The following is a 23,374-nucleotide window of genomic DNA, read 5'->3' on the forward strand; positions in this document are numbered from 1 at the left end:
TAATTAGGCAATCTCTAAATCTCTTTTCAGCGTTCTGGAAATTGCTCTGTCTTCAAGGGACTTATACTCTAGAAACATTAAAAAACTAGAATAATTAGAGAGCAACATCAATTTTGGTACCAATTGAATACATGTATGAGCTGAAGAGATTTAGCAGTAGAGAGAAATTAATCATGGAAGTCTTGGAAGAAGTGAATTTTAGAGCAAGTTCTTAAAAGAAGTGGCAAACAGATTTTCAAATAGGTGGAGAATTGATGAGAATAGATTTAAAACAAGAGGCTGAAGAATCGAGGAGGCTTATGTTGCCATCTCTAAGGAAAGTGACAACCAAGAGTTAGGTGTCACTCTAAGGAGAACGGGCTTATGAAATAGCTGTTCTTAGGTGCTGCTTGGCGTTAGAGGAAAAGTCTTCTTGAAGTTTTGTGTTAACATTTCAAACAGCTGTACTCTGTGTCTGAAAAGGACTGCTGGGCCTCATTCAGCATTTGGCATCTTGCTTGATATGTCTCTGGTGCTTAATACATGTTGAAGGAAAAGGATTTTCAAAACTCTGAATTTATCAATGTGCTGTGTGAATGAAATGAACTGGCAGTGGTAGTAACTGCTGATGTGTCATTCACACACCAACTGCTCATGCTATCGGCCATGACCTTGGTACTTTTCCGTTGAGTCTAGACAAAACAGCACTTTATCTTTTCAGAGTAAAACTTTGAGCACAATTTCAGCGTATGCAGGTTAAGGTAATAACATGGAATTTTTTTCATCAAATCGACAGATTTCATGACCAAGAAAGTCCTGGAGAAAGTTTACTACTAGAATTTCCTACTGAGGCAAAGGAACAAAAGAAACCAGTGGTTAGTAGTGAGTTTTACATGGTCTTAAAAACAAAGAGAAGCAACCTGCCTTTTGTTGGCTTTTATTCTATTAAAAGAACTCAAAGTAAAGACAGTGATCCCTGGGAGAACAAAATGACCCTTTCTCCTTCAAGCTGCAGATGAAAGGGGAAAAACAAGCTTCTCTGAACCAAGGACTTGTATGCCCTCTTGTACTTAGCAGGTGGAGAAGAAAAGTAGTGTGGTTTCATGGAAAATGCCTGGTTCTACAGGTCAGATCTAGTTTCTGCCTGTGGTACTGGAGGATCTTATTTATTTAAGTTCACTGCTTAAGGTCTGCTAGGGCCTGGGCCAGTTTCCAGAAGAATACCCAGTTACCTGACACTTCTTATCACTGTTTTGCCACCAAAGGAAGCACATCCTATCTTGAGCCAAATCCTGGCTGCTCCTGGACTATGTGTAGGTGTGGGCATACCCACACGCCATTATCTTGACTGTTTCAGACAGCTTTCAGCTGATCCTGCCTGGAAACAGACACACCTGTGGTGCATATAAATTACAGAGACTCTCTAGAGATTGCTCCAATTCAGGTCCAAATTCCAGGGGGTTCTTGGCACCTCTGGAACCTCCCTGTAGATGGACCACAAGCATTGAGCCTGCAAACTTGCATCTAGCCAGCACTTATCTGTTATAAACACAATATTTGTTTAAACCTCTCCATCTCCAAATACATGTACAGACCCATACATGCCATTTATTCATTCAGCATGCATTGATTAAGCACCTACTCCATGCCAAGCAAATGTTTATCCTCACTAATAAACAGACATATAGAAATTGAAGCATGGTATATTTTTTCCCCTATCAATTTTGAAAAATAAATCTTCACTTCAGAATATCCAGGTGCTGGTAGGATTACAGTGAAATTGGCACATTCTTTTTGAAAACTTTGGAAATAAGTGTTAAAAGAGTAGGGAAAACATTCGTACCTGTCGACCCAGTACTATCATCCTTTGCAGTCTATTCTAAGGAAATAAGCCAATTCTGCCCTCAAGAAATTCATGTCTTAGAGGTAAAACAGCAAATAGTTGTATTTGAAAGCTAAAGGAGAGTGATTTTCAAAGAAAATTCTGGAAAAGAAGAATAATGAGGGACTAATGCTATAAATATACAAAAGTTGAATAATGAAAGCACCGGTGCCACCGGTATAAGATTAGACAGGTGATGTTTTACTACATTCTCCAAAGAGACTGAAATATATGAGAATTCAGCCTATTATAAAGCAAGCGAATGGGAGTGGAAAGGATTATTCAGTAAATTGTGTTGTGACAGCTTGTAGCATTTATACCCTCAGCTCCTATAATAAACTAAAATAAGTGGCAGCTGGATTGAAGAGTTAAATATAAAAAAGCAAATTAAAAAAACTAGAATTCTAAAGGGGAATAGTTTTCTAAGCTTAGGAAGCAATAGGAAAGACTCACAAAGGGAAAGATCAACAAATTTGACTGTACAAAATTTTGAAACCAAAATAACTTTTAAAAGTTTTATGGCCATTTTAAAAATAAAATCTCAACACAGACTGAAAAGGCATATTTGACATAAATATGACAAAGTGTGATAGGTTTATATTTTCTGAGGCACTCATACAGTATGTTGTGTAAGAAGAAAGACGGGCAAAGAACATGAATAGACGACTTACAAAGGAGCTTAAGTACAGCTGGAAAACATGGGACAGTGTTCGTCACTACTAATCAGAGCAATGAAACTTAAAACAACTACGTAGCTCTTCTTAAGCCTGTTTTTAACAGAATTGAAAAAGATGGTACTCAGTTTGCTAGTAATAGCATGGTTTGGTTCAACCCCTTAAGAAAGCAATTTGGTAGCCAACATGTATTAATGCCCTTTTATCTAATAATCCTACTCCTGAGGATGTTCCCTAAGAAAATAATTCAAAATATGGAAAAAACTATTTGCATGCAAGTGTTTATCAGTGTTATTTATTTAAAAAATTAGAAATAACATGAATGTCTAGCAATAAGCAAATGGTGATCTACTCTAGGAATACTATGCTATTATTTTAAATGATGATTGTGAAGACTAGTGCATTTCAGCAAAATACTTAGTGTTAACAGAAAAGCAGATTTTAAAATTGTATGCACACTGCAATTACAACTTTGTAAAACACACACATATAAAAAAACTAGTGAGGATGATAATAGTGGTTATGTTAGGGTGGCAGAATTACTGATGATTTTTAAAAATGTGTTTCTCTAGTCAAATTTCTGTGATGAGATTTTATTACTTTTGCAGCTAAAATTTTACTAAAATAAAAAGAGGCAAAAAAATAGTTACAGCAAATACAACAAAGTTAAAATTTTTAACTATTCTAAATGGTTTTTTATAACACTAATATTCAGATAAGTAGGCAAAAGAGATGGACAGACAATTCACAAAAGAGGAAACCAGTAGTAAACAAACATGAAAAATGTTTAGCATCACTAATAATAGACAAAGAGAAATCAAAACATTGTATATATGTGTATATATTTTCTACCTCCCAAATTAGAGCTGAAGGAAGAAAGACCTTTGACTCATAACGTCTGTTACTTTTGATCATCTCTTCTAAGGAAATAAACCAATCCAAAATATGGAAAAGCTGCGTATATGAAGATGGTAATTTCTCTCTTCTAATAGTTAAAAAAAGGGAGGGAAGGAGACAAATATTCAACAACAGTGGAATGGTCAGGTAGTGTATTGCAATGTATCCACTCGATGGGCTACTACATAACCATTGTAAATAGTGGTTAGGATGACTACGTAACAAAAGCGAAAGTATATTGTATAGTGTCGGCTTTGTTTCTAAAGGGTGGGTAGCTACAACATCGTACATTTGCTCTGATTAGAGTCTTGTAAAAAATATGCATATGAAAAAATCTTAGAAGGAACTACAACAAAAGGATACCAGTGGCTTTGTGAGGATGATATTATGAGAGATATATATATGTATAGTACACACACATACATATACGTGCACTTTTTTTCTGTTTTCTATATTTTTCCTGTATTTTCTCTAATGTGATTATATTGCTTTTATCAATAAAGCTTTTTATAATAAAAACTGCTTGGAACAAGGTGGGAAAATTACAATACAGGCGCAGTGTGATCAGTATGCTAGAGTTACGTACGAGGTAGAAGAAGGAGGAGTTTGCCTTCCTGTTGGTGGGGATGGAGACTTCCAAGCAGAGGGAATAATAAGAGCACGGCAGTGGGAAAGTATGGAGCATTTGGAGAACTACAAGTGCTTAAATGTGGCTGGAATGTGAGAACGAACAGAGCAAGACCAGATTATGAAACTTTTGTGAGCCATGCTGAGGAGTTGGACTTTTTTCTGGGGCCATTGGGTATTTACTGAAGAATTTGAGAGAGAGTGGCAATGTGCTGATTGGATCAGAGGGAAATGAGACTAGAGGCAGAGGAGAAGGCTATTGCAATTAATCATTTAACAAACATTTATTAAGCTCCTGCTGTATGCCACGTGATGAGGCGATGAAGATGTATACAGGAGTTTCTTACTATTTGAGGGCATTTGGTACCAGGTGAAAGGCTACTTAGTGAATCCATTTAAAAGGGGGACTAAAATTTTAGAGTCATAGTAGAAGAGGCAAGGCTTATATGCTAGTCTGAATAACTAAAAACTATTAAAATATGTTTATTTTGTCTCTTTCAATAAAATTGAATGCTAAGCCATTCTTACAACAAACAAAGAATGTATCAAAGATTGATTGATTGTTGTCGTTTTGGGCCTAATTTTTCCAACAAAATTGTATCATCTTTCAAGATGGTACATTTCACCTCCTGCGAGACTTCTGCAGCATGATCATTAAGAGGGTTGATTTTGCCAAGATATTCAACGGCTTCGTCAGTTTTCCCAAGGGCTTCTCCTTAATCATTTGGTATTCAAATCACTCTCTTTTAAACCACTTTTAAAATCATTATCCTTATTTATTTTCTCGTCTTCAGTTGTAAAATGGTCTGCCAGATCCTTGTCAGTTTTGTGTGTTGACTTCATGATATCCTGCATCTTGTAACTGGATTTGTAATTTCACTTTGTGATAGATTTGCATTGAATTGCTGCTCGCTGACATAGCTGACAATCCATGAGAGATAAAATGATTGAACAGATGGATAGGGATAGGTGCTAGTGTTTAAAGGAGTAGGTTGTTTAAATGGGTACTGATATGAGTGGTCAATTCATTAGCTAATGCTTTCATGTTATGACAGCTTTTGTTTTCCTAAGGAAACTTCAAAACCTTGGTACTGCTGGGGCTAAGATAATAAATTCTTGGTAAAGAGAACCCCCTGTATCAGCAAGGGTCTAGTGCAGTGTTTTTCAAACTGAAGTTTGCAGCCCATTAATGGAACATTATGTCGATTTGGTGGGCTGCAAGCAGCATCTTTTGATATCAAGGTGGATTTCATGAAACCTGTTCTAGTGTATATATTTGTGTGTACTAGGTCACAAGGTAAAATGTCAAGCCACCGTAGAGTGGAATGACTGTGAACTTTGAGGTAAGACCTAGGTGCAAATCCAGGCTCCACCACTTACTGGTCGTATATGTAACCTTGGGGTAATTCCAGAAACAGCATGTGCAGAGGCAGAGGCGTGAAACTGAGGGAGCTTCCATGTCTGTAATTAAAGCTGAAAGCAAGGGCTCCTATAGGCAAGTGTCTGGAGGTAAAGTAGGGGAGCTATGAAGGGTCCTTGTATGCCAAGCTAAATAGCTTGGACTTGATCCTTCAGGTCAGTGGTTATTGAAATATTTTGGTCATGGACCCCTCTGAAAATCTGATGAAATCTGTATACACTGTCCCTAGAAAAATATACATACACCAGTTGTTCCCTATAGTTTCAGAAGGTATAAGAATCTCCTAAAGCCCACGTAACCTGGTCCCTGGTTAAGAACATTGGCTTTAGAGGCCAGCCCGGTGGCTCAGTGGTTAAGTTCGCATGTTCCGCTTCTCAGCGGCCCAGGGTTCGACAGTTCAGATCCCGGGTGCGGACATGGCACCGCTTGGCAAGCCATGCTATGGCAGGCGTCCCACGTATAAAGTAAAGGAAGATGGGCACAGATGTTAGCTCAGGGCCAGTCTTCCTCAGCGAAAAGAGGAGGATTGGCAGTAGTTAGCTCAGGGCTAATCTTCCTCAAAAAAAAAAGAACCTTGGCTTTAGACAGTGAGGAATCACTGAAGGAATCTTTAGCCAGGAGGAGGTAACATGACCAGATTTGCATTTTTTTTTAAAGATTGGCACCTGAGCTAACAACTGTTACCAATCTTCTTCCGAAAGCCCCTCGATACACAGTTGTACATTTTTAGTTGTGGGTCCTTCTAGTTGTGGCATGTGGGACGCCGCCTCAGCATGGCCTGCTGAGCGGCGCCATGTCCACACCCAGGATCCGAACCAGTGAAACCCTGGGCCTCCGAAGCAGAGCACGTGAACTTAACCACTCGGCCACAGGGCCGGCCCCCCAGATTTGCATTTTAGGAATATGATTCTAGCAAGAGTCGGCAGATGAATTGGGTGGAGGCGGGGTTGTTGATAGAGAAATCTGTTAGGACCTTACTGCAATAATCTGCCCAAAAGGAGGTGAAAGCAGTGGTGATGAGCATAGAAGAGGGAATAAATTCAAGAGCCATTTAGTAGCTAGAATAGATAGGAATAGTAACCAGTTTGATATAAATGATGAGGAAGGAGTGATCTAGATTTCTTGTGTAGATGACTGAATAAATTATGTCACCATTAACCAAGAAGAGTAGGGGATAAAAACTGATGTGCTTATGGAACAGTTAATTAAAGATACCTGTTAGAGAGCCGGTGATAGAGTCTAGCCCAGGGCTTCCCAACCTTTAACTGTGCATATGAAATACCTGGGGATCTTGTTCAAATGCAGGTTCCGGTTCAGAAGTCTAGTGTGGAACCTGAGAATCTACATTTCTAACAAACCCCAGGTGATACTAAATGCTGCCAGTCTGTGGACCATACTCGGACTAGCAAGAGGCCGGAGCTCAGGAGAATCATCTTCCCTGAAGATACAGATTTGGGAGTCAACAGAATGATAGATGTTAATTAAAACCACGGAAATAGATAAAAATCATCTGGAAAGCATGTACAGAATAGTATGAAAACAAAACAGAACAAATCCTGAGCCATGTAGAATGCCAGTGTTTACAGGGCAGGTGGCAGAAGAAAGGCCTACAAAGGAGTCTTGAGAAGGAATGGTCAGACAGAGAGAAAGAGAATCAGAAAAGATTCATCACGAAACCAAACAGGACCCTCAAGAAGACTGGTTTGGATGGCAGTGTCTGCCGCGGCAGAGCGGACATTCTCAACAGGGGCAATATTGCCCCTAAGGGAGCAAATACATTGATTCGGGGGGGAGTGCAAAAACTTAAATTTACATGGTTTATGGTCCTCCAAAGGGTCACTGTAACATAGATGTACATTATCTGTGATATTAGAATTTTATGGAGAAGTCAATTAGGAAAAGGTGTCTAAAAAGGCTTCTTGGGTGGGAGAGCAATAAGGAAAAACTAGTTGAGAAACGGAGCTGTAGAGAAGTAAAGTAAGACTTATGAATAAGGAGGTTATGGTGAAGGAGACTTCAAGGGATAAAAAGGAGTGTGCCAGGGAGACAAGGAGAAGGACATTTCAGAAGGCCACAACCACCTGTGCAAAAGCAGAGCAATGTAAAATAGCTTGGCGGATTTGGGGAACTACAGGCGGTCCACTATTGCTGGAGGGTTAAGGTACAAAGTGGATAATGGCGGAAGATGAGGTGGAAAAGTAGGAAATGGGTCAGCAGGGGCTTCGTGCATTTTGGAATGACCCAACTGAAAAATGCAGATTTCTGGGTCTCAGCGATCTGGCTCAGGGAGGTTTGGAGCGGTGCATCAGAACCTGCGCTTTGTGTTAACTCTAGGAGTGATTTGGATCTACACATTTTGCAAAACTCTGCAGTAAGAAATGGTGGGCCGCTGACAAATTGTGTTAGGAAGTAACATGGTTAGATTTGTGTTTTAGGAAAATAGCTCTGACTGCGGTTATAGAGGACGAGTTGCAGGAGGCATAGACTGGAGATAGGAGATGAATAGGGTATCATCAGTCCCACTGAGTGACGAGGACTGAACTAAGCAGAGCAGTGAGATTGGAGGATGGAGAATGGTGAAGGCTGATTTGAGATAGCTTTAAGAGATAAAATCAATATTACTGATTAAGTGGATATGGGAGGAGATGAAAGATGAGGATGACTTAAATTTCTGGCTTACTTGAGCGGAGTGCCAAACAAGATAAGAATTAATAACAAGAGCTAACATATGTTGAGCTATGTGCTAGATGCTACCTTATATGCATTTTTTCATATAGTCTTATACTTTCTTACATTAAGAAGTGGATACTGTTGTTATGTCTTTTACACATAAGAGTACAGAGAGGTTAAACAACTTGCTCAAGCTTGGTAAGTGGCCACATTGAGATTCAAACCCGGCAGTCTGATTCTTCAACCTGTGTGCTTAACCCCTGTACTGTACTATACTACCTCAATAAACAGGAGTGGGGAGAGGTGTGCGGCAGAGGTAATACCCAGGGAAACTGGTTACCCAGATCTGGAGATGGAGATGGAAGCTGAAGCTAGAAACAGAGATGTGTTGCCAGTATATAAAGTGGTGGTGCAAACCATGAAAATGGACGGGATTACTTAGGGAAAGGGCAGAGTGTGAGGAGAACAAGAAAGTAGAGCCTGGAACCCCAGGCAACACCAACTTGTAATGGGCAGGTATAGGAAGAGGCAGCACTGAATTCAGCTGAAAAGCAACCATCAGGACTAGCCAGATAATCAAAATAGAAAGGGACCATTGAATCCCAAGGGAGCAGAAGAGTTTAAAGAAGAAAAGAGCTCTCAACACTGTCGCGTGCTGTGAGGGTCGATCCAGAGAAGTACTAAACTGTCCATCATATTTGGCAATTAACATAGTCATTAATGACCTTGGCGAGAGAACTTTCTGGAGAGTGATGGGAATAGGAACTAAGGAAATGGACAGGAAAGGAACATTAATCTGTCCAAAAGTTTGAATGAGAAAGAAAGGAAAGAGAAGGGCAGTGGCCAAGGGAAAGTAGGGGTTGAGGGGTAGCTTGTTGGGTTTGTTCTAAGAGATTTAAGAACATTTGTAGGCTGAAAGGGAAATATTGGAAATATGAGAAGGATAAGAAAAGGAGCAAAGCCTCAGAGGAGGCAGGAGAGGATGGGGCGAGTGACTTTGGAAGAAGAAGCACTTCTGAAGCTAGAGCAAAAGAAGTCAAGGAGGATCTAACAGAAGTGTGCGGTGGCCTGCTAGTGAACTGAGTGCCTGCCCGGTGGCCTCTGCTTTCTCTGTGAAACGACTCTTGCCCTCTTTTATCGCTTGCTCACATGCCTCTTTGAATCCTTTGATTCTGCTTTTTGTAATCAGTCTCTTAGGAGGTCATCTCGTCCCTTCCAGATTCCCTTAAATGGGACTCACTCTATCCATGTAAACATGGGAGGAGATATTAAAACCCAACACAAGACAGTGACTCCTAACCTCCAGACTTTGTCAAGATCACATCTTGTTTGCCCACTTTGGCTGTCCCTCATCCTTGCCTCTTCTGGTGTCTCTTAACCTGTTTGACTGATCTCAGCTCCCAGTATTTTCCTTTATCTCATTCTGATAATCCATTTAAGACCTTCATCTCTAGCTCGGCCATGCCCTTCTTCCTTCCACAATTCTGTTGTTTGCCCTCTTGTCCCATGTCATTTCAACCTTCTACCTGACAACGTGGGGTCTATGCCAGCTGGGCCCTCTCTGTCCTGCTTCCCTCCTAGGAGAGGGAGAGATTATTGTCCTCAAGAGCTCCAGTCCCTCATGCATAGATAGAGTGAATGACAGTGAAGTGCATTACAGTTCCAGTTCCCCAAAGGGCTCTATGCACAGTATAACTTGTTAACCAAGCAGCCAGACCCCTTCCTCTACCTGCATCACCGCACCTCTAGCCTTTACAAACAAATAGATAACTGCATGAAAATGGAGGCCTAGATTCAGTGTCAGCCACACTGCCTCACCACCAAGGCACCTCCTTCAACTACAGAGGGCATGTCCACATCACTTCCTACTCATACCTGTTCCATGCTGGCACCTGCAGAACAGGCACCAGACGAAACAGGCCTTTACCATGGTAGCCTAGATCCTTCTGTCAATACATGTCCAACCCCTAGGGCACCAGCCCTTTCATCAAAAAGTGCCCAGCTGGACAGCAAAATAGGAACCAGCTAAGGTATGCTTTGTCCCTATGGCATCCCCACCTCTAACCTCTAAGGGATAAGATATGTTCCTATAGTTCCTATGCAACTGGAGAAGACAATATATCATGGTGTTTTCAGTGTCACACAGGGAATCCTGGCTCCATCATCTGCTAGCTGTGAAAGCTTTCTGTGCCTCAGTGTCCTCATCTGCAGTTTGGGGATAATAAAATTACCTACTTCATAGGGTTTATAAGGGTTAAATCTGATAATTGCGTTAAAGAGCTTAGCAAAGAGACTGGCACATAGTAAGTGTTTGATAAAAGTCATTTGTTATGTCCATACTGGGTTACACTCAGGGGGTCTTTCATAGCCTCTCAGACAAGTCCCTCATCCAGCAGGTCCCACTGCCTATCTAACTGAAATCAGCCTTGGTACTTTTGTCACCCACTATACTTACACTTCCTCTTTGACCATAAGCTGCTCCTGGCTGAGTGCAGACTGTTCACTATTGCCCTCAAGACTCACGTCCTTTGCCGTGGCAGAGTTTTGCGGGGGTAATGGAAGGATTACAGTAGCACTCTCTCCAGGCCAAGCCCCAAAAAGTGTGAAAGTGGTGTTTCTGGAAAGAATTTACATAGTGCTGGATAAGAGAGAAGCCTTTCTGAAATGGAGTCCCCTAGGATAATTGGCAACGTCAGCAATCCCTTGATACCACCAGCAGTTCACCTGTGCATCTTCACTACCCCAGTAACCTTTCTCCTTGGGAGAAGGGAATTTTGTCCCCAGACACAAAATGACCTTCCAGTAGCTGAAGGCCTTCTGCCCCAGCCCTGGCCTATACTGTTATATACCGTTAACTGATGCCTTCAACATCCGGGTATGGGAGGGGAGGAGTGGGAGAGGTATTACTCCGTTGCAGGAGGACCTGGGTACTTTGATCTCTGCCCCGCACCCACATCTCCAGGAAGTTGGCCCTAACCAAGCTCAGTTACCCCAAGTGAGAATGAGAGCTCTTAGTGATCAAGGCCACTTTCAAGACAGGGGGACACTTCCTTTAGGAGAGACAGGCATTTGTGATCATTAGCTCGAACCATTATAGCCCAGAAGAGTCAGGGCAGATTTGTAAACTCAACCCATACCAGGTGAAGTAGGCTCTTCGCAAAGAACCCATTCTGTTTCAGAATTCAGAATATCAAGGGTCAGTAGAAACAGGTTCCAGCCTGAGAATGTCACAGCCATTTACCCCAGCCACAGCGTAAGGAGCAGGCGGATACATCTGTAGAAAATAAAGATCCAGGTTCATCCTGGGGCAGCCCAGAGGTTTATGTCGTTCCAAGATGCCCCATTCTATTAGGATTGGGATTGTCTGTGTCCATGGGCACCACTCCACAAGGCCAACACAGCCTATTTAACTTTGCAGATAGTCCCATGGAGTGTGTTTCATACTGTGATCTGCAGACCACCTGCATCTTAATCCTAAAATGAAGATTCCTGAATCAGACCCTCTAGGAGGGGAGCCCAAGAATATTCATTTTTTCCCAGTGCCTCCCCAGGTGATTCTGATGCACAGCACACTTTGAGAATTCCTGGTCTAAGGGTTCTTCTAGTTACCCTAAATCTGACCTAACCTCTAGTATGCCTTTACGATTCCTACAGTTGAGGCAAAGACAGACCAAGGTAACCTTCAGGCCCTTGGAACATTGTCCCAATGAACTTCAATGAAAATTTTCCCTCCTCCCACATCTGTAACACCTCCTTACTGGTGGCGGATCCCTTTTCCCCTGTTACCCCAGTTCATACCAGCCATCGCTGCCCATGCATCTTAAAGGTCTTCCACTTTCGCAGGTCCCATGGCCATGTGCTCTCCAACCACAGCCCATAGTTCATACACCAGTCTTGGAGGATGCTGTTCAAAATCCTCTTCCTCCACACTTCCCTCTCCATCATACCACTGCCAGCAGACAACCTGCCAAGTGATATGGATTAACCAGGTCCTGGGGGAGCAGCACTTCTGCTACACCTCCAACACCTAATACATGAATTCTAACTCACTACACCCCTCCGTCCAGACCTCTTCCCTTCATGGCATTAATTTTTTCCAGCCCACTATTTCCCTGGCTAGTTGCTGGAACCATTGACATCCCTGAGCCTGGTCAATACTCTGGCCACCCAAGTATAGACTACCCAAGGATGCATTCAATTAACCTACACCATACAACATGGCATAGGGGTTAAGAGCAGGGACTCTGAAGTCACACTGCTTGAATTTGAATCCCAGCACTGCCACTTTCTCTGTGACCTTCAACAACTTACTTAAACTCTCTGTTCCTCAATTTCCTTACCTACAAAATGGAGATAATAATAGTACCTACCGCACAAAGTGATTGTATTACATGAACTGTATGTAAAGTACATAGACTAATGTACGGCACATACTAAGCACCAAAGTGTTTGCTGTTGAGTGGTATATGAATTACACTAACTGGATCATTCAGGTGTGAGATACCAGTTAGATTTCCTTTTGGCACAGCCCCATCTGCCCATGCCAAAAATTGAAGGACTCTTACCTAGAAACCTTTGAAGTGAAATTCAGTCATCCGCCCATAGACCTCCTACTTCAGCAGCCCCTGGAACTTCATGCCCTTCCTACTCCATGATCACTCATCCAGTCTTTTGCTACTTCCTGGTGCATTTGTCTACCTTGTACCCTGCAATTAGCCCCAGCCACCTAAGGCTGAGAGACCTAAGCCTCAGCCTAAGGCTGAGTTTCGTTGTGAAAGAGGTGCTAGCTTTCTAACAACATCATGGTTGGCCCACTGCCTGATCCACTGGAAGGTTGTTGATCAGGAAATAGTTTGGGGGACCACCCAAGGGGACCTTGATCTCATAATTCTATTATAGGTATGCTTCCCCCACTTAACCTCAGCATTCTCTCTTAAATGTAATTTTGGTGTTCGCTTTCAGGTCCAGGTACCAGAACTGGGAGTAAATTACACTCTTAGTTATGCCCCGCCCCTTGCCTCCACCTCTACCTCCTGACCGCAGATCAGCCGGACCCCTCTACCAGTCTCATTAATAAAGGAAATGATCAGACTGTTATGCCCAGAGACCAGGGAAGATATTTTGAAAGTCTGAACAAAGATCGTGACAGTGGATGTGAAAAGGAAGGAGAGCACTTGAGAGTGATTTTAGAGGCAGAATTGACTGAACTGGGTGATCAATTAGCTGTTTGGAGTAAGGAGAAGGGAAATGTCAAGAATACTCAGTTCCTTGCCCAGGTAGGTAGCAGCGTTGTTACTGAGATTGGAAATAGCTCTAGCTCACCAAAAAACTTACAGAGATATCGAGGGGTTTGTGACATACAGAAATCTGAGTGGGTAAATGTTGGTAAGTAGGAGAAGATAGCAGAGTGTAGATTGGTTGGTGGGTGTCTGGTTGACATCCCAAACTTAATATGTCAAAACGTAACTCCTAATCTTCCCCACCATGTGGCAGCCCTATTCTTCCAGTTGTTCAGGCTAAACCTGTTCAATCTAAACATCATCTTTGACTCCTTTCTTTCACACCCCACATTCAGTGTGTAAAAATCCCTGTCAATTCCGTCTTCAAAATATATCCAGAATCTGACCGCTTCTCACAACCTCTAGCATTACAGCCCTAGTCCGAGCTGCCATCATCTCTCCCTCGGACTTTGTAACTGCCCCTCAACTGGTGTTCTGCTTCTGGCCTTGCTCCTCTTTGGTGCATTCTCCACACAGTGGACAGAGTGATCCCGTTAAAACGCAAGTCAGGTCCATCACTCCTCTGCCTAGAACGCGGCACTGACTCCCTGTTTCACTTGGAGTAAAAGCCGAAGTCCCTACCATGGCCTTCAAAGCCCTGCACAATCCTCCCTCTTCGCCCTTCCCCCTGTAGAACTACTGTCTCTTCTTCCTTTCCTCGCTATTCTCTGGCCACTGGACTCCTTGTGTCCCTTGAACATACCAGGCATGTTCCCACCTCTAGGCCTTTGCGTTTGCTGTCCCCACTGCCTGAAATACTCTTCCTCCAGATAATGCCCCTTCACCTCCTCTAAGTTTTTCTTCAAATATCGCTTTCTCAGTAAGGCCTTCCCTCACCACGTTTTTAAATTTGCACTGCAAAAAAGCTCCCACTGGGGGCCGGCCCTGTGGCACAACGGTTAAGTTCGCATGTTCCTCTTCAGGGGCCCGGGGTTCGCCGGTTCGGATCCCAGGTGTGGACATGGCACCACTTGGTAAGCCATGCTCTGGTAGGCGTCCCACATATAAAGTAGAGGAAGATGGGCACGGATGTTCGCTCAGGGCCAGTCTTCCTCAGCAAAAAGAGGAGGATTGGCAGTCGATGTTAGCTCAGGGCTAATCTGCCTCAAAAAAATTTTTTTTAAAAAAGCTCCCATTGCCCTTTCCCTGTTTTATTGTCCTCTATACCTTTGACCATCTAAAAGATTATTTGATTTACTTATTATTTATTTTATGTCTCCCCCACCACACTAGAATATAAACTTCATGGGGCTAGGAATTTTTATCTGTTTTGTTCATTACTATAGCTCCACTGCCTCAAACTCTACCTGGCTCATAGTAAACCCTCAATAAAATTTTGTCAGGTAAATGATCGAGTGTGAAAGTTGGAATGTATGGAGAGGAGTGGGAAACACTGATTCCTAACCCTTTGGGGGAAGGTCCCTCACGGTGCTATTAGTTGCCTTATTTAATGTCAATGTTTGGAAAATAAATAATAAAGTTATTAAATTGGAAAGATGAGTTAATGCCTTCTCAAGGTAGGCCCTCAATAAATATTTATTGAATAAGTCAATGGTAATATCTTAACAGTCTTATGAAATTTATCAGAACCAGGAGGAGAGAGAGGGACGGAGGGAGAGAGGAGATTTCACCCAGCAGTCAGAAGTTCCGAGGTTTGGGCGCTCACAAAGTCAGACAGGATGTTCCAGCATATTGGACGCGACCAAGCTGGAGGCTATTATATAAGCTTGGCGTTTTAACCAAGAGATCACTAGAGGGCGCGCAAGGTTAAATCAAGAATGTTCTCTGCTTGGTGCGATTCTATTAACGTCATCCACATTTCTATTTATTGATCTGATGTTCATCTAAACTGTTTCATCAGTTCAAAGTGTTCTCCTGAGCTAATTTCTTTCATCAGCCCAGTATCTGGCTCATAATAGGTCTTCAATAAATATTTATAGTTTGAATGAAAGAATGAATATTTAGAATCAGCGATTTTCACCTTGAAACTTTGTGTTTTACTAACTGACTGTGGTCAGTATTTGCATTAAGAAACTATCCTTCATAGTTCGTAACCAGGCTGGTAAAGATAGCACCCATGGTCCTCAGTGCCTACAGAATCCTTAGGCAAGAGGAGGGCAACGGTCTGACTTGGAGTTTGTGTGCTTTATTTGTGTGAGTGATAGCGTTAGACAACAGCGCACGTTGTAGTGCCTGAGCTAGGCGTCGCTAAAGGCCTGGGCAGCTTCTGCTCCCACATCAGCTCCTCTGTCCCTCAGGAGGGGCTGGCAGCTGGTGAAGGTTGCAGGTCACCGGGCTGGCTTATTCCCCCAAGCCCTACCAAGAACTGTTAGCTTGACTTCTGCAAATGGAGATCTCACTGCTTTTGAAACCTGTCCACAGTGTGTTTTAGAGCTATAGGATCGTGGGGAATGAAGAAAGTTAAACAGGCTTTGCTTTTAGTCCTAATTATCAACGGTTCCCACTGAAATTCTCTGAAGGGATTTTGGGTGCCTGGATTTGCAGCTTTCTGAGCTGGATTACTATGGGGGTGTGGGGTCTTTGTCCTCTCGTCATCTGATGGCTGAAGTCTCTGAGTGCCCTTGATCCAGGCCCATGAGCTGGACCCTCAGTATTAGGTATTTTTTACTAATGGAATCATTTCAAATAGCCTGACAAATATAACCCATTTTTAATAAGCTTTAGTTTTTAGAATAGTTCTAGATTTACAGAAAAATTGAGCAGATAGTACAGAGAGTTCCCACGTACCCCACACCCAGTTTCCTCTATTGTTAACATCTTACATGAATATGACACATTTGTTACAATTAATGAACCAATATTGGTACATTATTATTAACTACAGTTTCTAGTTTACTCGGATTTCCTTGATTTTTACCGCATGTCCTCTTTCTGTCCCGTCCAGGACACCACATTACATTAGTTGCCATGTCTCCTTAGGCTCCTCTGGGCTGTGACAATTTCTCAGACTTTCATTGTTTTTGATGACCTTGACAGCTTTAAGAAGTACTAGTCATAATACTCAGTATTATGTACTTTTCAGTTCTATTTTATTTATTTTAATGTGTTTTTCAGTCTATTTAATGGAATCCTTTCAAATACCCTGAGAAATACAACCCATCCTTATTGCTCTTCCCAGCACCTATTTTCATAATAAATCCGAAGCGTTCCTGAAGCTGGTCCTTGCTCCAGGAGGGCAAGTGTCTACAGCAGTGGTGAATTTTTCCGGCACAGTGTGCGTTCAGAGTAATCCTTTCTATTTATTGTTCATAGTCACCAAACCCACGCTGGTATCGTTTTTTCTCAGAAAACTTAAATGGAAATTGAAGGTGCAAATTCAAAGGATGTGTCTCGAATTAATTGGTCTTTCTTTCTAGTTTTTCTAGTGTCTGACTCTACCGAGAGTCTTCATTTTCAGTTTTACTGTTTAAATGTGAGAACCAAGAGCTCCGTGGAGGAAAAGCAGAAGAAAGGCGAGTTGGATAGAGCCACATGTAGTTCCACAGCTTTACCTTAATTTAATTTTCTACCCCAACCTGTCTTTAATATAAACTGTGTCGTCACCAAGATAAAACTCAGCTTTCCTTTTTTTCCAGCATAGTTTCAAGTATTTAATCCAACTACCCACACAGATTCTTGTACAATTGATGCCACTCGATTTGGTTGGAATGCTAGTTACATTCACTTCCTAGCTGGTCTTTGCTAGAATTCAATGGGTTTTTCTTCTGAGAATCTTTATTTTCCATGCCTTTTATGTACTGTCTTTGGAATTCAGTAAAAATGGCTCTTTAAACTCTTCTGGAGACTGGGGGCAAATCGAGGTAAGGTGTAAATTGAAAGGAATTAAAATCCCTAGTCTTGCCTGATATACTTTAATATAACAGTAATAATAAATTGTGCAGGGTGGATTGAGTCAAGTGGTAACTATGGACTTTATTCTGGACAACTAACAAAACCTCTCTGAGATTATTACAGCTTTTCTTAGGAGATATCTTGAAGGTTGTTAAGCTCTTATTAATGCCTTGACCAGAAATCCCTATCTGTGCATTTCCTGTGGGAGAGATATGCATCCATAAAGAAGGCACCCCAGTGAACTTTAGAGACTTCTGTTTTCCCTTCAAGGCTTATTTCATATAAACAATGTCAATGTTTACTAAAAATTTCTCAGAAATGCGTGCTGATTTCAGTAAATGTAGTGTAAATAGTTGGAATTCAGGTCATTCACGTGAAATAAAATTAATTATTGGGAGTAATGGTACAAATTATGGAAGTTTTAAAACTGTTCAGGTAAATAAGGGTCTTTCCACCTTATTAGATGGCAACTTTGGAAAAGGCTCGATGTTGAATGCGGTCCTGGACACTGAATGATTTATCTGTGTTGATATCAAGGACATTGTTGTTTCTGGTGAAGCTGGGTTTTCTCGCAGACAATATCATGGCCAGTTAGCTCAGGCTGTTAGAATATAGTGCTAATAAGGCCAAGACCATAATTTTTGTCCTTGTACAAACCAGTTAGTTTTCGCTGATTCTAAGGCTATTGGCTGCACCATTTCCCTTGGCCAGCCTCTCTTCAAAAGCATATTCTCAGTCGCAAAGGAGGCCAAGCTGGGGGATGCAGATTGCTAAGTGTAAATCTTCCCCACCTTTGAAAAAACAGCCCAAAGTCCCCTTTCTCTCAGTGCAGGCTCAGTTGCGTCATTTCCACTAGTTTGCCTTCCCGTGTTGTTATGAGTACCCTAAAATGCAGGACTATGTCCATTGCTTTCTCTATTTTATATTCTATTAGCTCAGGAAAGATTTTCATTCCATTGAGCACCAGACTGTAGGGTATATTTTTGGAAGCAAGTGTAGGTGTACCAGAGCCAAAAAAGGTTGGGAACGACTGTAGGCAAACTGATCTCACTGTTCTTGGAGCTGCCAACTCTAGGCACAGAGCCCTTAAAGTGGACTATAAATGGAGAGTGGGTGGTTAAAAGAAAATCCTTCATGTGGGACTAATTTCTGGTTTGCCACAACCAGGTACATGTATTTTGTGTGCATGTTTTATGTAGAGAGAAGAAGGCATGCAAAAAGCTGATTTATTTAGCTATATGAAATTAGAATTGAGGTCTAAATAAGAGGAAAATTGTGAGTTGGATAATTAGGGTAGTTAGTACTTTGAATTTTTTATAAATGCCTGCATTTAAACTTATCGTGATAACATTCCTGTGAAGGAGGTAGGTGAGGTAGCAACTTATTGATGAGTCGAAAACTAAAGCAGAGAGACCTAGGTCTCCTGGTTCCTACTCCGGTTTCTATCATTGGAACATGTAAGCCTCTAAGAGGACTTGCTGGACATAAGTATGAAATCAAATTACAGAAAGATTCCTGGTTTTTCACTTTTCCTCTTTGATAGAGGAAACAATGGCGTTATAAATAAACACAGAAACTCTGGATCTGTAAGAGTCATTAAGTCACTTCTAACAAGAGGCAGCAACGTGAACTAGCCTCAGGAATAGTGAACAGGGTGTTATGAAAGGGAGCCCACAGAAGACTACCAAGACGAGGTTTGGACATTAGGCATGGAAATATCTGATTATATAATATGTTAACCAGTCATAAGGTGTAATGACACAAGCTAGGACCTGTTAGCTCGTTTTTCCTTCCCTAGATCATTATACCCAGCAGAGAGGGAAAAAAAGCCTAATGTGTTCTAATAGTGATTTCAGCACTGTCTTAAAGATTAAGTACAGGTGTGCTCCAATTTAAGGAAACTCAGGAAATAAAAAAATACACCTTGTGGGCCAGCCCTGGTGGCCTAGTGGATAAGTTCAGCACACTCTGCTTCGGTGGCCCAGGTTCAGTTCCCAGGTGCAGACCTACACCACTCTGTTAGTGGCCATGCTGTGCTGGCGGCCCATGTACTAAAAAATAGAGGAAGATTGGCACGGATGTTAGCTCAGGGCAAATCTTCCTCAGCAAAAAGGAAGAATAAAAGTCACATTGCCAAATGGATAGATGCAGGGGTTACATGGAGAATTCACTTTATAGAAGGAGCCTTCACTATGACAGGATTCACCTATTGAGTTCCTTAAATTAATTTCTCTGGTGAATTCAAGATTTGATTTGCAAAGAGTCAATTATCACATAACTTTTTAGAAATGTATCTGCTACAAGGTTTACCTTAGTATTACTATTTGTAAAATACAGGTATTTTACAATACATAGTCTATGTACCAACATAAAGTAAAAGGCAGATTTCAAGGAATTTTATTTTCCTGATTTTTTTGTAGCACCATATGACCTGTGTGGATTTACATGTAGACCAAAGCATAAAAACACAATTGTGAGTGCTGTCTAGGGAGAAGGAGAGACACAATGGTACTAAGAGAAGATTGGAATTAGATGGGCAAGTGATATAAAAAAGAAAACACTGAAAATTTTGGCCATTTCCAATTTCTGGGAAAGCCATCTTGCTTTCTGTCTCTGGTGTGCTTCTCACCTCTGACCCATTAGTTGAATTTTTCTCTCCTGCTGATCTCCTATAACCATTCCAGCTCTTAAAAGTAGAAATTATCCATAAGGGTACAAATAGCATCATTTAATAAAGCGACAACAATAGAAGCACCAGTAACACATTCCTGGAATGGTTAAGAGGTTTGATTAGCTAGTACTAAAAATAAGGGCAAAAGCACCTTATTATGAAAGTAAGAATGCAACTTGTGAAGCACAACCCTGGATCATAAAGGCTGTAGGCATGGATGGGGATGCTCTTAAATGCTGAAGTTATGGCTAGAAAAAAGGCGGACAGAATTACCAAAACACATTTCAGAACTTCTAGCTAATTGGAGTAGAACACCCAAAATATATGAATAAGTAAATTTCTGAAGGGCATCTTCTCATATCAGAAAAAGCATCAGCTGTTTTTGTCATCATTTCATGTTATAATCAACATATATCAAGTTCTGGAACTACCATCCCTAGCTCTACTAGAACAGGCCTCTTGAAAATAGAGTCATAACTTCTTTCCATTTCTTTAGATCTTCTTTAATTTCTCTCAACAAATGTTTTGTAGTTTTCAGTATACAAGTCTTGCACTTCTTTTGTTAAATTTATTCCCAGGTATTTATTCTTTTTCATGCTATAATATATAAGTAGATTTTCTTTATTTTATTTTTAGATTTTTCATTGCTATGATATAAAAATATAACTGGTTTTTATATTTCAGTCTTGTATCCTGCAATCTTGCTAAACTTGTTTATTACTTCTAATAGTTTTTCAGTAGAATTCTTAGGATTTATACAAGATAATGTCATTCTAGCTTCATAAAATGAGTTGGGAAGTGTTCCCTCTGCTTCTATTTTCTGGAAGACATTATAGAAAATTGGTATTATTTATTCCTTAAATGTTTGCTAGAATTCACCAGTGAAACCATCTGGGTGGGCTCTTTTGCAGAAATTGACATGATGACCCTAAAATTCATACAGAAATGCAAGGGATGCAGAATAGCCAAAATAATCCTGAAAAAAGACAAAGTTGGAGGACTCACACTTCCCAATTTCCAAATTTACTACAAAGCAACATTAGCCAAGACAGTTTATTACTGGCATAAGAAAAGACATATAGGGGCCGGTCCCGTGGCCGAGTGGGTAAGTTTGCACGCTCTGCTTCAGGGGCACAGGGTTCCGCCAGTTCGGATTCTGGGCGCAGACATGGCGTCGCTCATCAAGCCATGCTGAGGTGGCATTCCACAGAGCACAACCATAAGGACCTACAACTAGAACATACAACTATGTACTGGGGGGCTTTGGGGAGGAGAAGAAGAAGAAAATAAAAGAAGATTGGCAACAGATGTTAGCTCAGGTGCCAATCTAAAAAAACGACATATAGATCAATGAGATAGAAATGAGAGTTGAGAAATAAACCCATACATCCATCGTCAGTTGATTTTCAACAAGGATACCAAGACCATTCAACCAGCAAAGAATAGGGTCTTCAACAAATGGTTTTGGGATAACTGGATAACCACATGCAAAAGAATGAAGTTGGACCTTTACTCACACCATATATAAAATTAGCCAAAATAGATCAAAGACCTAAATGTAAGATATAAAACTCATTGAAGAAAATTTAGGAATAAATCTTTGTGACCTCGGTTAGGCAGTGATATCTTAGATACAACACCAAAAGCACAAGTGACAAAAGAAAAAATGAATTGAATTTCATCAAAAGTAAAAACATTTGTGCTGCAAATGATATCTTCAAGTAAGTAGAAAGACAATCCATAGAATGTGAGAAAATATTTGCAAATCATATATCTGATATGGATCTTGTATCCAGAATATATATAAGACTCTTACAACTTAAAAATAAAAAGAGCAAGAACCCAATTGAAAAACGTGCAAAGGATTTGAGTACACACGTCTTGAAAGAAGATATACAAATGACCAATAAAGACATTAAAAGATGTTCAACATCATTAGTCACTAGGGAAATGCAAATCAAATCTGCAATGAGATACCACTTCACACCCGCTAGGATGGCTGTCATCAAAAAGATGGACGGTAGCAAGTATTCAGGAGGATATGGAGAAATTGGAACCCTTATACGTGGCTGGTAGGAATCTAAAATGGTGTAGCCACTTTGGAAAACAGTTTGGCAGTTCCTCGTAGTTAAACATAGAGTTAAACCACGTGACCCAGAACTTCTACTCCTAGGTATATACCCGAGACAATTGAAAATTTATGTCCACACAAAAATTTGTGTATGATGTTCGTTACAGCATTATTCACTATAGCCAAAAGGTAGGGGAAAAAAAATGTCCTTTAATTGATGAGTGCAAAATGTGGTATATAATACAATGGGATATTGCTTGACAATAAAAAGGAAGTACTGATGTAGGCTACAACATGGGATGAACCTCAGAAACCTGCTAAGTCAAAGAAGCTAGTCACAAAAGACCGCATATTGTATATTCCACTTACATGAAATATCCAGGGTAGGTACATCTATAGAGACAGAACATAGATTAGTGGTTGCCAGGGCCTGGGAGCTTTCAGGAAAAATGAGAAGTAGTGACTGCTCATAAGTAGGGATTTCGTTTTAGGGCGATAAAAATGTTCTAAAATTGGACCGGCCCCCTGGCCGAGTGGTTAAGTTCTCGCGCTCTGCTTCAGTGGCCCAGGGTTTCGCCGGTTCGAATCCTGGGCGTGGACATGGCACCGCTCATCAAGCCACGCGGAGGCGGTGTCCCGCATGCCACAACTAGAAGGAACCACAACTAAAAATATACAACTACGTACTGGGGGGCCTTGGAGAGAAAAAGGAAAAATAAAATAATTCTTTTTAAATGTTCTAAAATTGATCATGGTGATGGATACACAACTCTGTGAACATACTAGAAGCCATTGAACTGTACTCTTTAAATGGGTGAATTGCATGGCATGTGATTTATAGTTCACTAAAGTTTTTTTTTTTTTTTTAAAGAAGAGGCAGAATCAGAACTTCTGGGTCTTATAGTAGACTTATTATGCATTTTAGTGACCAGAAAAGAAATCTTTTTCTGAATAATCAACATTCTGTTTAACTGTCCAGTGGGAGAAAAGGATAGAGAAACTGAGGAATTAACCCAGGGATCCCTCCAAAGTTACCCTTTTCAGAAAACTGATTCTGATCATTGTTTTTCTTCTTTAAATAATATAGATTTTATATAGTAATACCACAATTAAAACATTCTCTTTGCAGTGCAAATTTTCTATTAGGGGGTGCTTTTCACATGAAGTAGAAATCAGATCCATTGGTTATCCTTCACATATAAAATAAAGGCCAGGCACTCCCCAGGATAGCTTCAAAACTCTGCCCTTAGCCTACGTTTCTAGCCTCCTCACCTACCATTCCCTGCTCTAGCTAATTTTTCTTTTCACACCTGCTCTGTGCCTTCCCATGTGCTCCCTGTCTAGAATGCTCT

At 41.0% G+C, this 23,374-nt stretch overlaps 1 protein-coding gene across 4 annotated transcripts in view; it reads left to right on the forward strand.

The window, feature by feature from the left end:
- Window positions 1-23,374, forward strand: part of HDAC8 (histone deacetylase 8) — a 199,785-nt gene that overhangs the window by 5,852 nt on the left and 170,559 nt on the right. The window lies entirely within an intron of this gene.

The sequence above is a fragment of the Equus quagga genome, chromosome 10 (genome assembly GCF_021613505.1).
Source record: "Equus quagga isolate Etosha38 chromosome 10, UCLA_HA_Equagga_1.0, whole genome shotgun sequence".
Classification (NCBI taxonomy): Eukaryota; Metazoa; Chordata; class Mammalia; order Perissodactyla; family Equidae; genus Equus; species Equus quagga.